The 5514-nt window shown below is 48.9% G+C and overlaps 1 long non-coding RNA gene across 1 annotated transcript; it reads right to left on the bottom strand.

Moving 5' to 3' along the window:
• Nucleotides 1–2057: 2057 nt before the first annotated feature.
• On the bottom strand, nucleotides 2058–5205 carry LOC141022360 (uncharacterized). Its single transcript, XR_012183650.1, has 3 exons — nucleotides 4901–5205; nucleotides 3674–3746; nucleotides 2058–2339 (listed from the first exon to the last, which is right to left on the bottom strand). It is a non-coding gene; the product is annotated as an uncharacterized lncRNA (long non-coding RNA).
• Between the last annotated feature and the right edge of the window lie 309 nt (nucleotides 5206–5514).

Here is a 5514-nt window from a genome sequence, read left to right as displayed (position 1 = left end):
AACATTTTTATCTACATGATAAAAATTTTATCATTTTTTAATACATGCTCAACATTTTCTCTATACACATTTAACATTTTTAAAATAGTCTTACTAAGTCTTAGTCAACTAAGACTTTAAGTCCCAGTCGATGTTATATCCATAAGATTTGCATTGAGAGCCGTGTAAAAAATACGTTTTTTTTCCTCTTGCATGTCACGTCACTTGACTGAGACTTGATTAAATCTCAGTCGAATGACCTAGCCACACCCTTTTTCAAATGCTTGATCATCATTTTTCAAATACTTGTTCAGAAACATTCAAATGCTTGATTAACAATTTTTAAATACATGATCAGATTTTTATACACATTTTTAATACATTTTTGGTATGGAGGTTCTGGCCTCCCACGCTCCCGGGCCGGCGGATCTCGGTCTCCCCTTCAGCGATGGTTCCTACCCTCTCACTGAAGGCGAGATATAGGGTGGCCTGTGCGTGTGTTGCTTCTCGCTCGCAACTGCGCCATGAATCCTTGCCGCCTGTATCACCTCGATGGGCTTCAAATGCATAATCGCTGAGCATGATGCATCACGCTCAGGCTCGACCTTTATAGTGTAAATCTACTTTCATCAATCTATATCTACTAATAAAGAAAGATGATACCAAGCAGTCCGCTTGGTAATTTACAAATAAAAATTGCAATCAAATAATAAAGAAAGTTGATATGTTTGGTTTACTCCATCATGTGTATTTTGCAAAAAGGCCCCTGTCCTTTATGAGAATCAACCTGCACTCCATCATTAATCTGTCATGCAAAAAAAGGTTCACTGAAAAAAGAAGAAAAAAAACGGTTCCCTGACAAAAGCACACATCGGCATCTGCCTCCTCTCTCCTCAACCCTCTCAAGTCCCTAGGCTGAGTCATTCCCCCAATCCACAGCCACACCTCACACCACTTGCTGTGGCCATCGGACACCAACCCATTTGGCGCCCCCGCTGCACCAACTCAACCATCGTCGTCGCCGTTCCACGAATAGATTCACACCCTCCTTGCAATGGATGCTGCCCCAACCACCTCACCCAACACGACGCCAGACCAACACTACTGCAGGATGCTGCTAGCGTGACACTATAATCAGAGACGCTTCGACGAAACTGTGTGCGATGCATTAATCGTAAATGGTGATATAATAAAACCGTTAAAAATGATATGAGACGTTTGTGATGGCGGAGACATCAAACACGATTCAGATTATAGTTGCATGTGCGATGTCTAGCATACAATTCATTCAAATGAAATATTTGCGATGAGCTTAACAACAGAAATTGTCAGCCATATGAAGGCATATGCGATATACGACATACAATTCACCCGATGAACTTTTTGTGATTAGGCAACACAACAAAAATGGTCAGACAGATCAAGGTGTTTGGGATGAGCCGAGACAACAGAAACGGTTAACCTTAACAAGATGTGTGTGATACGCAGCAAACAGACAACTCGGATGAACTGTTTGCGATGATAGAAAATAATACAAACATTTACAAGTGATAATATGTGTGTGATACCCGACAAACATGTCGCTCGGGTAAACTGTTTGCGATGATAAAAAAATAACACAAACGATTCGGCGTAATAATATGTGTGTGATACCCGGCAAACATGTCAGTAATCAGAATTGTGTAGTAAGATGAACCGACAATAACACATACGATTCGTGCTAATAAACACCCGATTCAGAAAATATTGCACAAATTATCGTTCGTACTCATACATAATCAACCAAACAACATAATAGCGTACGAGTTGTTTGCGATGGCTAGGAGCATCGCACACGATGCGTGGTACGAGTACTCGTGTCTGATGATTTGTAAGTTCCACATATGTGTCCTTATGTTAACACGTGTGTGATAGCACGTGACACATCATATGGTTGTGTCCTGGGAATTGGGTGCTCCACTTAGTCTTTCCGCGCTCCAGCGAAGACTTCCCGCGAAGCCTGTGACGCCCCCGATTTGACCGTACACTAATCATGCACGCAAATGTGTACGATCAAGATCAGGGACTCACGGGAAGATATCACAACACAACTCTAAAACATAAATAAGTCATACAAGCATCATAATACAAGCCAGGGGCCTCGAGGGCTCGAATACAATTGCTCGATCATAGACGAGTCAGCGGAAGCAACAATATCTGAGTACAGACATAAGTTAAACAAGTTTGCCTTAAGAAGGCTAGCACAAAAGTAGCAACGATCGAAAAGGCAAGGCCTCCTGCCTGGGACCTCCTAGCTACTCCTCGAAGCCGAACTCCATGTAGAATCATCCTCGGGATCTCTAGCTCCTGGACTCCAGCATCTGGTTGCGACAATCCGGTATAGAAAGGGGAAAAGAGGGAGAAAAGCAACCGTGAGTACTCATCCAAAGTACTCGCAAGCAAGGAGCTACACTACATATGCATGGGTATATGTGTAAAGGGGCATATCAGTGGACTGAACTGCAGAATGCCAGAATAAAAGGGGGATAGCTAGTCCTGTCGAAGACTACGCTTCTAGTCATCTCCATCTTGCAGCATGTAGAAGAGAGTAGATTGAAGTCCTCCAAGTAGCATCGCATAGCATAATCCTACCCGGTGATCCCCTCCTCGTCACCCTGTTAGAGAGCGATCACCGGGTTGTATCTGGCACTTGGAAGGGTGTATTTTATTCAGTATCCAGTTCTAGTTGTCATAAGGTCAAGGTACAACTCCGGGTCGTCCTTTTACCGAGGGACACGGCTATTCGAATAGATAAACTTTCCTGCAAGGGTGCACCACATAACCCAACACGCTCGATCCCATTTGGCCGGACACACTTTTCTGGGTCATGCCCGGCCTCGTAAGATCAACACGTCGCAGCCCCACCTAGGCTCAACAGAGAGGTCAGCACGCCGGTCTAAACCTATGCGCGCAGGGGTCTGGGCCCATCGCCCTATGCACACCTGCACGTTGCGTACGCGGCCGGAAGCAGACCTAGCCCCCTTAATACAAGCGCAAGCTTACGGTCCAATGCGGCGCGCGCCACTCAGTTGCTGACGTCAAAAGAGCTTTGGCTGATACCACGACGCCGGGATACCCATAACTACTCCCACGTAGATGGTTAGTGCGTATAGACCAAATGGCCAGACTCAGATCAAATACCTAGATCTCGTTAAGCGTGTTAAGTATCTGCGAACGCCGACCAGGGCCAGGCCCACCTCTCACCTAGGCGGTCTCAACCTGCCCTGTCGCTCCGCCACAAAGTAACAGTCGGGGGCCGTCAGGAACCCAGGCCCACCTCTACCGGGATGGAGCCACCTGTCCTTTCAGCCCCCTCATCAGAATCACTTGCGGGTACTCCTCGAGCCGACCCGACTTTAGTCACCACATGTGTCATGTATATAATGTATATAGTATATACCCGTGATCACCTCCCAAAGTGATCACGACCCAGTAGTATAGCATGGCAGACGGACAAGAGTGTTGGGCCACTGATGGAACACTAGCATCCTATACTAAGCAGTAGGATAGCAGGTAAGGGTAACAACTGTAGCAACAATGACAGGCTATGCAACAGAATAGGATTAACCGAAAACAGTAACATGCTACACTACTCTAATGCAAGCAGTATAGAGAAGAATAAGCGATATCTGGTGACCAAGGGGGGGGGGCTTGCCTGGTTGCTCAGACAAGAAGGAGGGGTCGTCAGTGACGTAGTCGACCACAGGGCATCAGCATCGTCACGGGGTCTACCGAAGAGAAGAGGGGGGGAGAAACAGTAAATACATAGTAAGCAAGTGCATAACAGGACAACAGGCAGAGCTAGACGTGTTCTAACGCGGTATGAGGTGATACCGGTGAAGGGGGGAAACATCCGGGAAAGTATCCCCGGTGTTTCACGTTTTCGGACAGATAAACCGGAGGTGAAATGTTGCAGGTTCACTATGCTAGGGACGCGTGGCGGACGAACGGACTGCGTATTCGGATTCGTCTCGTCCTTCTGAGCAACTTTCATGTACAAAGTATTTTCATCTGACTTGCGGTTTATTTTCTATGATTTTTTAAATTTTAACAAATATTCTGAAATTTTTGTATTTAGTAAAAATCTGAATTGACCAAGTCAAACTTGACTAGTCAAAGGGGCAGGTGTGGCCCACATGTAAGTGACAAGGGGCAATTTAATTAGTCTAAACCAATTCAAACTAGTGGGGCCACATGTCATCTACACATTAGGCTATTTATACCACTAATCTAATCCTAAACTACTCTATCTCTAATTAATTAAGCCGGCCAGAGGCACAACCGGCTATGCACATTGAGCATGCGCGCACGACCATGGCCAATCTGCCGCAACGGCCAACGATAGCATCAGGCAGCACTAAGCGGCAGCAGCAGAGGAAAAACTAGCGGCAAAGCAGTAGCGGGCAGCAGGCTCGGCAAGGAGCAGCAACAGGCAGCGGCAGGGGCGAGTTGCTGCAGGCAACAGTAGTACGCAGCAGCAGAAGCAAACAACGGGAAGCAGTGGCGGGAGCACAGCAGCGGGGGGGGGGGGGGGAAGAGGGGCTGGGCGCGGCCCACGGGCGCGCGTGCACAGGCGAGGGCGGCCAAGACGCGGCCCTGGGCGCGGTGGAGCCCGACGGGGAGGCACGCTGAGCGTGGCCAAGCGAGACAGGGGAGCGGCAGCGGGCGAGTGGCAATAGGCATGGCGCGAGCACGGGCGTGTGTGGGCGGACGAGCGCGTGCGTGGTCACGCGCAACGGGCGACGGCAGGAGGAGAAACACGAGCAGGGCTAGGAGTGGATGTGTGCGGATGCGGAACTCTGGCCAAGGCGGCCTCGGGCGGGCACGGGTCTACGGCGACAGATCGACAGCGGGGCGAGGGGGTTAGGAAGGAGCAGCTCACTGTGATGCAGATGGTGAGGTCGGGGAGAGTCGGGGTTGACCGGAACGGCGGTAATCGATGACGGACGACGACGACGTACGCGACGAAGTCTGGCTCGATGGCGAGCGCACGGGCCACCTCGGCTCCGTTCCGTGTTCGGGACGGATGAAGACGTCCATGGCGGGCCTCCTGGACGTCCTCCCACGCGAAGGCGACGACGGTGGTCGTGGTAATGACGATGACGAGCGCGGTCACCGTGAGAGTTTCCAAGCTCGAATTCGAGCGAAAGAAGAAGGGGGCGACGAGGGAAATAGGGGGGAATGGACGAGGGCGACCTAGGGTTCGCGTTGGCGCAGTTATAAGCGAAGGGGATCGACGTGGCGGCCATCTACGGCCACGGCAACCGTGGATGTGCGACACGCACATCTCCTGCCTCCTCCTCTGTAGAGGAAGGAGAAGGCCGTTCGTGGGTTGGGCCTCGTTACTCTGGTAGCAGGCCGCAAGTAAACAGTGTGCACTTAGCCTTTTCTCCATTTTTTTGTTCCTTCTATTTTCAATATTATATTTCCATTTTCTTGTTTTGCACTTATTTTCTATATTAAATCAAATTATTTAAAACCAATATTTATCACATA

Source organism: Aegilops tauschii, chromosome 5, assembly GCF_002575655.3.
Source record: "Aegilops tauschii subsp. strangulata cultivar AL8/78 chromosome 5, Aet v6.0, whole genome shotgun sequence".
Lineage (NCBI taxonomy): Eukaryota > Viridiplantae > Streptophyta > Magnoliopsida > Poales > Poaceae > Aegilops > Aegilops tauschii.
The sequence above is the reverse complement of the archived record's forward strand: the minus strand, read 5'-3'. Positions and strand labels throughout refer to the sequence as shown.